At 51.3% G+C, this 10,530-nt stretch overlaps 1 long non-coding RNA gene across 1 annotated transcript; it reads right to left on the bottom strand.

Annotated features, from left to right (window-relative positions):
- Window positions 1-43: 43 nt before the first annotated feature.
- Window positions 44-4,595, bottom strand: LOC106146685. Its single transcript, XR_001231239.1, has 3 exons — window positions 3,586-4,595; window positions 1,477-1,776; window positions 44-403 (listed from the first exon to the last, which is right to left on the bottom strand). It is a non-coding gene; the product is annotated as an uncharacterized LOC106146685 (long non-coding RNA).
- Window positions 4,596-10,530: the final 5,935 nt, after the last annotated feature.

The following is a 10,530-nucleotide window of genomic DNA, read 5'->3' as shown; positions in this document are numbered from 1 at the left end:
CCCCCCCCCCGCCATTTCTCGTTCCCCTTAGGAAACAGCTCATTGCAATGCAGTGCGGTAAATGCTAAGCTGGGACAAGCCGGGGGTGCCCAGAAAGCCATCCCGGGGACCTAACACTGACTTGGGAGTCGGTAGCGGCTTCCCCAAGCCACGGAGTCTAAGCCGAAGCCCACAGGATGGGTACACAGCAGCAAGGTCGGGGGAGAGAATGTGGGGAGGGAGAGAACTTCTAAGGAGGGAAACAGGGACGTCAACTAGGAAGACCTCGAGGCTCACATACGATACAGTGCACATCACCAGCAAAGAACCGTCAGGTCAATTTGAGACTGACTACTGGATGTACCTTTTCACAGTGTCCCTCTGCATAGGACTTCCTGGGTACAGTGGCCATGGTCAGCAAGAGCTGGTAGGAGACAAAAGATTTCCTGACTTCATGACCAAGCGTGGTGGTGCACGCCTGTGATCCCAGCCCTTGGGAGGCTGAGGCAGGCCGATTGCTGTGAGGCCAGTCTGGGCTACACAGTGAGACCCTGTCTCAAGAAAAAACAAAAAAAGATTTCCTGACTCTGATGACTTGCTCTACCTATCATTAACCCTGAGGTATCAAAGATGGTTCTGTAGGCAGGTCACAAAAAACCCACGTAAAAGTGCCACAAAGAAGAACCAGATTTTCTTTTATAACAGGAAAGCCAGTAACCCCAGGACAGCTCAGCACTCAGTGATGTCATCGTTACTGCACATTTGGTTCCAACGGGCTCAGCAAGCTGGCCAGCCTGCCCAGGCCCTGCCCTGCGATGTACAAAGGGAGAGGTGAGGAACGCTCCCACAAGTCCTGGCTGCGTCCCCTCTCAGTCCGTGAACCAGCCTCACTTCCCGGGGCGATGTCACCCAGCACCACCCACAGGGTGGCTTCACAGTGCTGCCCTCACCGTTCAGGAAGACGAAAAGCCGAAATCAAGGCGCCGGCAAGGCTGTGCTCTCTCTGAAGAGCAGGGAGGATCTGTTCCTAGGCACTGACTGCCTTCCGGCGTTGCTGGCGGCCTCGGGCTTCCTGGCGTCAACACACACTGCAGTCACGTGGCCTCTCCTGGCCGCATGTCTGCCTGCGTCTCTCGGGGTGTTCTCTTCTCATCAAGGCCCGAGCCATGTCAGACCAGGGCCCCTCTCCTGACCTCATCCTAATCCTACAAACAGCCCGTTTCCGAACCTGACCACGCTTACAGATGCCAAAAATTAGGACTTCAGCGAGGCGTTTTAGGGGTACAGCCTGCCCGTTCCAGGCGGTCTCTGGTGCCGTTGGACGTGGTCCAAGGCCACTGCAGACAAGCCCACCCGGCTGCAGAGGGGTCCCACAGCCACCCAAGACTGCTGGTGCCTGCCTGGAATTTGATTTAATCTGCAAGAAGAGGGACCCACACTCCTGGGGGACACAGATCAAGGACACGCGGTGTGAGGACGCAGGGAGGAGGGACTTACCTTCCGGGTAAGAACAGAAGCCTCGTGAGAACCCTGCTGGCACCCGGACTCCCAGCCTCCGCAACTTGGAGGAAATAAAGTCCTGTTGTTTAAGCCACAAGGTTTATGGCATTTTGTCATGGCAGCCTGCACAAGCTGAAACAATTCTCAGTGTGATCTTCTGTGTTATCCCTCTCAGGTTGTCAATTCTCATCAGTAAAAGCCAGTTGCAGCTGGGCGTGGTGCTGCATGCCCATGATCCAGCGATCAGGAGGCTGAAGCAGGAGGATCAGCATGAGTTCAAGGCCAGCTAGACCTTGCCTCAAAAAAAAAAAAGAGAAGAAATCAGTTGCATCTGTTTTGACAATGACTAGAGGGAAACCCACACAGAAGCACAACCCTCCCATTCTATTTTTTTTATTAAACTCATTTATTTCAATAGAATAAAATAAGCAGCAGCCTTCCCATTCTAAAGCACCACTTCAAGTACAGGTTTCGATCATTACATTGCAGAGGAAGTTTGCTCTCTCCAGTGTAGGCAAACCACTGCTGCTGAACGCAGATTCACCTAGGACTCCTTTCCCTCGGAGTCGCCCCGCCTTCCTCCCCGCTTGTGTGCTGCATTACACTTGCCCTGGGACAGAAGTCCTCCTCGGCTGTCCCTGGGAGGAACGGCCTCTCTCTCTCCTGCTGGCGATCTGTGTGTGCCCTGTGACCCTGTCTAGCAGTGCAGCAGGAGCCAAGGATGTGCGGGACCCAGCATCCCCTGCGTGGCCCTGAGACGTGACTGCTTCCTGACCTGCTCCCTGAACCTGCCTCACCCAGCCCTGCTCTCCGAGGAACTTTGCTACTCCTGCCTACGAAGACAGCGTCAGAAAAAAGTAATCAGGGCCGGAGACCCTGCAGCCAAAGTCAGGGAGTCGCCGGCTGTGTGAATAATGTGCGCCTCGTTTCCTGTCTTTCACTGGCGGTGCTGGACCATGAAAGCAAAAGAACACAGAAACCAAAGGCTCCCTTCACAAACTGCCCGCCCAGATCTGAGATCAGCCCACGGATCTCGAGTCTCAGCCCTGCTGGCGATCTGTGTGTGCCCTGTTGCTAGGACGCAGAGGAAGGGGTGCCCCAAATGAGGAGCCCGTCCCTTTGAAAGTGCCTGGCACGCTCCCTGAAGAGGAAGGGCCTGTCACGGCTGCCAGTGGACCTCCCTGAGCGCTTGGCAGGAGCGGAGGGGCCTGGGCCAAGCCAGAGTGTGCAGGGTGAGCTAGGCTGAGCACAGACCGGGGCCCCGGGCACGCTCAGGTCAGCTCTGCTGTGTTTTGTTGTTGTTGTTTTGTTCATCTGTTTGTTTGTTTTGGGGGTTTTTTTGAGGCAGGGTGCTATGTAGCCCAAGCTGACCTCCCAAGCAAATCATAGCGATCCTCCTGCCTCAGCCTCCCAAGTGCTGGGATTATAGGCATGTGCTACCACCCCAGGTTCATTCTGCTGTGTTTCTGTCTCTGCCTATGGCCTTCCTCCAGCTGGAGACTGGATCCTCCACGCCTCATTTTCTACTCACTCTCCTCCTGCAGCACCCAGCCGCCTCCCTCGGACCTCGCCGCCTTACTCTGAATCCCTCCTGTCGCTCTAGCCCCGCTCCTCAATGGCCTCCCACCAGCCACCCTGTCTCCAGGCTTTGGCCACTGCACAACATCCTTCTGGTCGATTATCTCCCGCGATGGGCCTCGTTATAGAAGACAGAAAGCTGCCAGGCCTGTGGGTGCACACCTGTGACCCCAGCACTTGGGAGCTGAGGCAGGGGCTTTGCCACAGGTTCAAAGCCGGCCTGGGCTACATAGTGAGTTCTGAACTACAAACAGACCAAAAAAAAAACATTGCAGGAAGTGTCTAGATGACGTCAGCGTCCTTTCTCCAAAACCTCCAGCAACTCCCTGTTACTGTATTTTCTGTCCAAACCCTTATTATGGTGTCCACAGCGCTCAGCAATCTGCTCCTAAGTCACCTTTCCAGGCTGACCTCACGTTGCGCAGAACATTCCTCTGTTCTGCGGGACTCCAGGCTGGAGCCTCCCCCGCCACCCCATCCCTCCAGACTGTTCAAAGCCAGAAGCCGATTCACATCCACTCCACTTACTTGATCAACAAAGTAAGCCAAGCGTCTCCTTCTACCTCCTTCCGGAATCAGTCACTAACTGTGTGCCTGTGGTCAGAATCCAGAAACAGAACCTGGGAATGTGCATTTGAATAAGTTCCTCTGCTCTTCCCAGCCACATTGCAGCTTTAGGAGTGACAGTCTCCAGTCCAATTCCTAAGGAGTCCCGAATTACAACATCTGCGTTCACAAAGCATGTTCCATACAGGCTCACATTTCATTTTGCAAACATTCCCAGGAGGTAAATATTATAAATAGATGTCTCCATCACATAAGGAAACCGAGGCTCTGTTAAAATTCGCATAGATTAAAATTTAACTGCATTCAGAGCACCTCTGCTAGGCTCTCTGCAGAAAGGAGGAAAATGCTAAGGGGTTACAAAACTGTGTTTGAGGCGTGGCCGGGCCGGAAGGGGTCTCCGGCTTTGTCTTTTACCATCTCGAACACACCTCTGTGTGAGAACAGAGGCCACGAGCTCCCGCCAGCAATCACTGTAAGTTCCCGAGATGGAGTAGCAGCCAATAAGAAGTCAAGTCTTCTGCCAGAGCGGACCGAAGCTGCTGAGCAGGGTTCCGCGCTCCGAGCCAAGGGGACGGTGCGTGCTGCCAAAGCAGGGCCGGGGACGCTTGCTTTGCTCAGCCTCACAGCCAACAGGTCAGGACAGGCTGTCCTTCCGGGGGTCTCTCCTGTCCTCACGGGTGCTCCTTGTGCCACATTTTCAGAAGCAGCACAGCAGGGACAAGGGATGCTAGTGTAATTATAGCAGAATGGATGCGGAACAGCAACTTCAAAAATCTCTGCCGACGGTGCTGGCCTGGGAGGCACACGCTGTGCTGGGAAGGGCAGGGGCCGTCGTGAGAGAGAGGAGGAGCGGCTGAGCAGCCCCAGGCAGGCAGGAGAAGGGGAGCCGCTCCCGCTGCGCCCAAGTTTTCCTGCAGCCCAAACTCTGCAGGCAGCCAAGTGCACGTAGAGAGAGTGCACAAAATCACAAGCTTTCCACATCTTTTTTCTTTTTCTTTTTTTTCTTTTGTCTTTTTGGGACAGGGTCTCCCTGTGCAGTTGAGCTCACACTGTAGCCCAGGCTGGTCTTGAATTTGAAACAATCCTCCTGCCTCAGCCTCCCAAGTGCTGGGATTACAGGTGTGCACCACCACACCTGGGTTTCCATGCTTTATCTCACTGTTCCCCAGACTTGCCTTACTCAGCAATTTGCATTGATGCTAAACCAGAGTAGCTCACAGCCGGGCATGTGTGGTGACACACACCTGTGGTCCCAGCACCCAGGAGGCTGAGGCAGGAGGATCACAGTGATTTTGAGGTTAGCCTAGGGTATATAGTGAGTTCAAGGCCAGCCTGAACTATGTAGTGAGACCCTGTCTCAAAAAACAAAAAATAAGACTAGTGTGCAAAAAAACATACAGTTACTGTGTCCCTGGTAGTATATATGATGCCAAGTAGCTGCACTTTAAGGGAGAATTCATGCTTTATCCTTAATCCAAATCTTTTTTTATTGTATCAATTTACACCAAGAAAAATGTATAAAAAATTAATTGTATGTGTTTCCTGTGGTATGGGAAGAGCCCACATTTTGAACTGGGTCAGACCTTTCTCCAAATCTGATGTTAGAAACTTAAGCACTTTTTACAGGAATAATGTACAGCATCCCAGGACTTTAGCTTCTTTATCTGGCAGGAAGATATTCTAAGTTTTAGAGTTGATGTATAAAAATATCAGGCCCCACAAGACAGGAGGCGTCAAAATCACTGCTGCCCGACTCACAGACTGTTGTCCCCCGCTTAGTAATTCTCTTAATTTTAGATTTCGATGGCCCACGTCCCAGGACTCTATTTTGGCCACCCCGGTGTGAAAAGGGTTGGGATGGATGTCCTCAGCATTATGAGGCATTTTTCCTAGGACGGAGACAAGCTATGCTGCATTATTCATATCCTCTTACCAGCTCTTTCTTGGGTTCAAGGATACTTAATTGTTAATGAGCAAAGCTTGGCTTAGGAGGCCAAGCATCCCTATTGGTAAAATCCAGGTCCTGCGGTCCCCTGCCTGATTTAATTTCAGCTCTGACCTTAGGCATGGATGGATGACCTTGGGCAAATTAGTTCCGTGCCTCAGTTACTACTTCACAGGGCTGAGATAGAGAATAAAGAGGCAGCTTCGGGAGCTGGGTGTGGGGGCGCAAGCCTGTAATCTCCACACTGATTTCCACAGTGGTTGCAGCAATCTATACCAACCCCCCCAGCAGTGGAGAAGGGTTCCTTTTTCCCCACAGCCCCTCCAGCATTCGTTACTAGTTGATTTCTTGATATTAGCTATTCTTTGTGATGTGCATGGAATCTTGGTGTTATTTTAATTTACATCTCTCAAATGACCAGTGATATTGAACATTTTTTCATATATTTATTTGCTGTTTCTACTTCTTCACCTGAGAAGTGTCTACCTCAGATGCTCACTTTTGGATTGGGCGTCTGAAATTTGGTGGGGTCTGGTATTTTGAGTTCTTTATGTATTCTAGATATTAGTCCTTTGTCTAAGGAGCAGCTGACAGAACCCCACCCCCACCCCCGGGGAACTATGGGTCAGCTCCTTTGTTTCTAACTGTAATATTTTCACTGGGATGGTTCTGGGCATGTGTCTTGGTTTCTTTTCTCTCCTTGCTGAGACAAAATACCCAATGCTCAAAATCAAGGAAGGAGAGGTTATTTAGCTCACAGTTTGTGGAGGTTTCAGTCCATACTCAGCTGGCTCTGAGGCAGGATGGTGTGGCTGGGGAGCAACAGTTCCTGGCAGCAGAAGACAGCAAGAGCAGCGAGAGCAAAAGCGGGGGAACAAGGCTCCTTTCCCTCCTTATATTGAATATCGACCACCTCCATGCCCTCCTCCTGCACAGCCTCGGGATGAATGCAAAGTAAGGGCCCTGGCCCTCTGCAGAGTCACACAGTTAACCTCCTCAACTTCTCAAGTTGACACAGTGAACAACATCCTAGAGCAAGAAGGGCGTGTCCTTCCCACCGCAGGATGTAGAACTGCTGAGTTACTTAGTTAAGCTTCCAGACTCCTCCAGGTGACACAGCGTATCAGCCATAACCTGGTGCTGCTAACCACATCCTGATGCTGTACACTGAGACCAAAGAGAGACCAGCAGGGCCCCGTGGGACTTCTAGGCTGTCTCAGAAGGGTGTTCAGGGAGCTGGGGCTCAGCAGCAGCAAAGCCTCCAGGCCACGGAAGACCTGCCTCATCTCCATGACAACAGGGAGGGGCGTGGCTAGCTACGGCTTACTCCTCCCTGCCCCAGTCTGACACGGGATGCACAGTGTCACCCCTCCGTCCCTGCACTGCAGGTCTCTTGTCCCGGTCCTCTGCCTGGCTGTTACCTGCGGGGTCTTTGGTTCGCCTCCCAGCTCCAATTATCTGGCCCCCTTGTCCCCATTAATTTATTTGTACTTGTCAGAACCCGTGCCCCAGCTTTTGGCTTGGACAACCGAGTCCCTTAGGAAAAGCCACGCGTGCTGTCATCGGCCCGGACACAGGTGTCAGGTCGCATGGGTGCGGGCGGCCTTCAGACCCTGAGCCAGCACAGCCGTCATCTGCTCTTCCAGCCCCAGCGTCACGGACTCTTCTGACAGCTCCCCAAACCCTGGGGTCTTAGCAAAACTAGATCACGAGGCGACAAAGGAAGGAAAGGCGCCCAGGCCGCAAGAGCCGCCCCAGGTGCCTCCGGGTCGAGCTGGTTTCACCCAAACAGCGGTCTCGGGCACTGCCTCTTTCCCTTCTCTCCAGTCCCCAGGACTCCATCGGGAGGCGTGGAAAAGGCTGTCCCTCATCAGTACCCCGGCAGCCTAGCCATCAGAGTCTTTTCCCCCGGCCTGCAGCGGCACTCCCCTCGGAGGGATTCCGCTCTATTCCTGGTCCTCCCTGGGATTCCCTGCAGCTGACGAAAGAGAAAATGATGAACGTTCTCAAGCTAAATTGGACGGCGTGGTGGCACCGGTCACTAGCACACACGTACACGGCCCACATTCGACAGCGTGTTGGCTCGGCAGTGCTATTCTTAGGGGACCGGGCACTGGGTTTCAGAGGAAGGAACGCGCAGGGCCGCGAGATTCGAGAAGCAGACGTCCACTCCGGGAAGGATGCGCTGTTCTAACCTTTTGCACAGGTCCACCGTCCCCAAGGCTCGGGTTCCACACACTGCGCCCAGGGCAGGGTCTGTTACCTCGGGCAGGTTGCCTGGCTCGGTGTCACCTTGGTCGTCCAGAGCATTGGGATGTAAAAATAACCTCGTCGCTGAACTGGTGCAGGGCTCTGCACCAACCCTCTCATCTGACTTCCCACATAGCCTGTGTCCCAGTGGACGCAGTGAGCCGAAGTCGCCCACACCCCTTGCGTTAAGTTCACTGTTGCTTTAGGCGCGCGTGGAAGCCTTGGCTATGTGGAGGAAGAGGTCGCAGGGACCCTTCCCAGGAGCGGGGCGGTGCAGCGAGGTAGTACGGTTGCAATGGACGTTTAGTTCAGCTGGGCCAGAACTACTTACCAACTGCACAGTTCATAGTTCATAAAGTTTCCCTTGCCTGAACCTAAGAAAAACACCCTGCTGAAGTTGGCGTCATCGTTATTTTATACAGGATGTGCGGTGGACTGACAGCTGGTGGTCAGCTTGTGACATGCAGCTACAGTGAACCAGCGTGGTGCTGGGTGTGGAGGCCCCGCTGAGGATTGTTGCCAACAAAGTGAAAAGAATAGGAGAAAAAGAAGAGAAGCTGCAGGGAGCCGTTGGTTCTCCTGGAGGAGCTCGCTGTGCTGGCTTTGCTGATGAACTCAGCTGTTCTTATCATGGGAGCTCAGGACCCTGCTGTCACTGAGGATGGCTGTGGTTCACTTGGGGGAGCTCTGGTCTTTGCTTTGAGCATCGCTTCCTGGCCCAGGAAGGGAAGATGGTGCACTGTCCAGTCTCCTGGAGAAGCTTGTTGTGCTGGCTTTCCTGATATTAATCTGGTTGTTTTCACAGTTGGAGGAGCTCGGGACCTTGTTGTGACTGAGGATGGTTGTGGTACTTTTCGGGGCAGTTACCTGGAGCATCGCGTCCTGGCTCCAGTGCAGATCCCTCAGCCTGCTGGCACAGACCCTTCATCCTGCTGGCACAGACTTTCTAGCTTCCACCACTGACCTTGGGGTCTTCCCAGTGTAGATCCCTGAAACTGGCCTGCATGAGACATTGTCATGGGCTCCAGGCCTCCAGTTGGACTGGTGGGTGTGGGGGACACTGTTACAGGCTCTAGGTCTTTAGCTTGACTCATGCAGGACATTACTATCAGATCCAGGTCCTCAGCTGGATTTTTTTGGTCTTTAGTGTGGGGATGGATTTCCTGCACTCTCTCTGTGTGTGACTCTTTGGGTGACAATTATGAAATAATCCTATAAATTATGTGTCCTGTATTATTTCCCTTGTAAAGCCTGACTACAACAGGATGAATCCAAGTTCCAGAGAGGCTAGGAAACTGCCCAAGATCACAGAGCAGCAATTTGAATAGGTTCCTCTCACCCCAAGCTTCATAATGCTGATGCATTTAGCAAGCACAGATCAGTTCAACTGTTAACTTTCTCAAGAGATATTTTTATGTTGCTTTCCAGGTTTCATTTGGGCATCAATAACCAAAATATTTGAAGCACAGTGCAGTAGTATGGGTCTATAGTACCTGCTACTCAGGAGGCTGAGGCAGGAGAATTGCATAAAGCCAAGGGTTCAAAGCTAGCCTCGACAAAATAGCAAGACCAGTCTCTAAAAAAAATTTTTAAATACAAATAACCAAAAATGCTCTATTGAGCTACAAGGATTCAGAGTCCAAGTGAGGCAAGAGGAGGTCAGAACCAGGGATTCCAGTTGAGAGTCCCGGGTAGGCACATGTTAGTCAGCCCTCAAATATTTCATCATATAGTGCTACAAAAAAAAATATTTATCTGGAAGGTAGACCCTTGGAGATGAGGAAGGACTTGGGGTAAAAGGCTAAAGTAATTCAAAGTGTTCACAATATCCACATACAAATTCTCCAAAACTAACTTCACTATTCTGTATTACACACATGCACTAATTTAAAAAAAAAAAAATTTTTTTTTTGGTTTTTTGAGACAAGGTTTCACTATCAAGCTCAGGCTGGCCTCAAACTCACGGTGACCCTCCTGCCGTGGCCTCCCTAGTGCTTCACACACATGCGTCACGACACCCGGCATTCCCTACGATTCTCAAACCTCACCTCACTGGGAGAAAAACAAGGGCTGAGAAGTCCCAAGAACAAGATGTGCAACTATCAAGGGACCACGTACTTTCTTTACAATAATATCTAGAAGTATCCCCAAGGCATTTGATACAGTAGTTTAAAAAATAACTTTGAAATTAATAATTATGGCTGTTATTCAAAATATGATCGGGAGGCTGAGGCAGGAGGATCACTGTGAGCTCAAGGCCAGCCTGAACTGCACAATGAGACCCTGTCTCAAAAAAACAAAACAAAACAAAAAAAAAAATGTGAAACTTGGATACTCAATTAAAATCAAAATATTATACGTCTTTTGCTTCCCTCTGTCAAGCAATCATGATAGTCACCCTGCTAGAAAAGAAAATTCAACAGGATTGACAAGTTTATCCTCATAATTGTGCTTTATAGATGATTGATTGATTGCTGCAATCTAGAACTGTGTTATAGGTCAGTGTCTTGATAGAAAAGTGGAAACTTAGATTTCATAGGTTGATATAAATTCTCACAAGAACATAAATAAGGCCGGGCATCATGGCACACGCCTATAATCCCTGCACTCGGGAGGCTGAGGCAGGAGGAGTTGCAAGTTCAGGACCAGCCTGGGCTACAAAGTGAGCTCGAGGCCAGCCTGAACTGCATAGCGAGACCCTGTCTCAAAAA

The sequence above is a fragment of the Chinchilla lanigera genome, unplaced genomic scaffold, assembly GCF_000276665.1.
Source record: "Chinchilla lanigera isolate Chin_1 unplaced genomic scaffold, ChiLan1.0 scaffold00090, whole genome shotgun sequence".
Taxonomy (NCBI): domain Eukaryota; kingdom Metazoa; phylum Chordata; class Mammalia; order Rodentia; family Chinchillidae; genus Chinchilla; species Chinchilla lanigera.
This window is presented reverse-complemented; position numbering and strand designations above follow the sequence as displayed.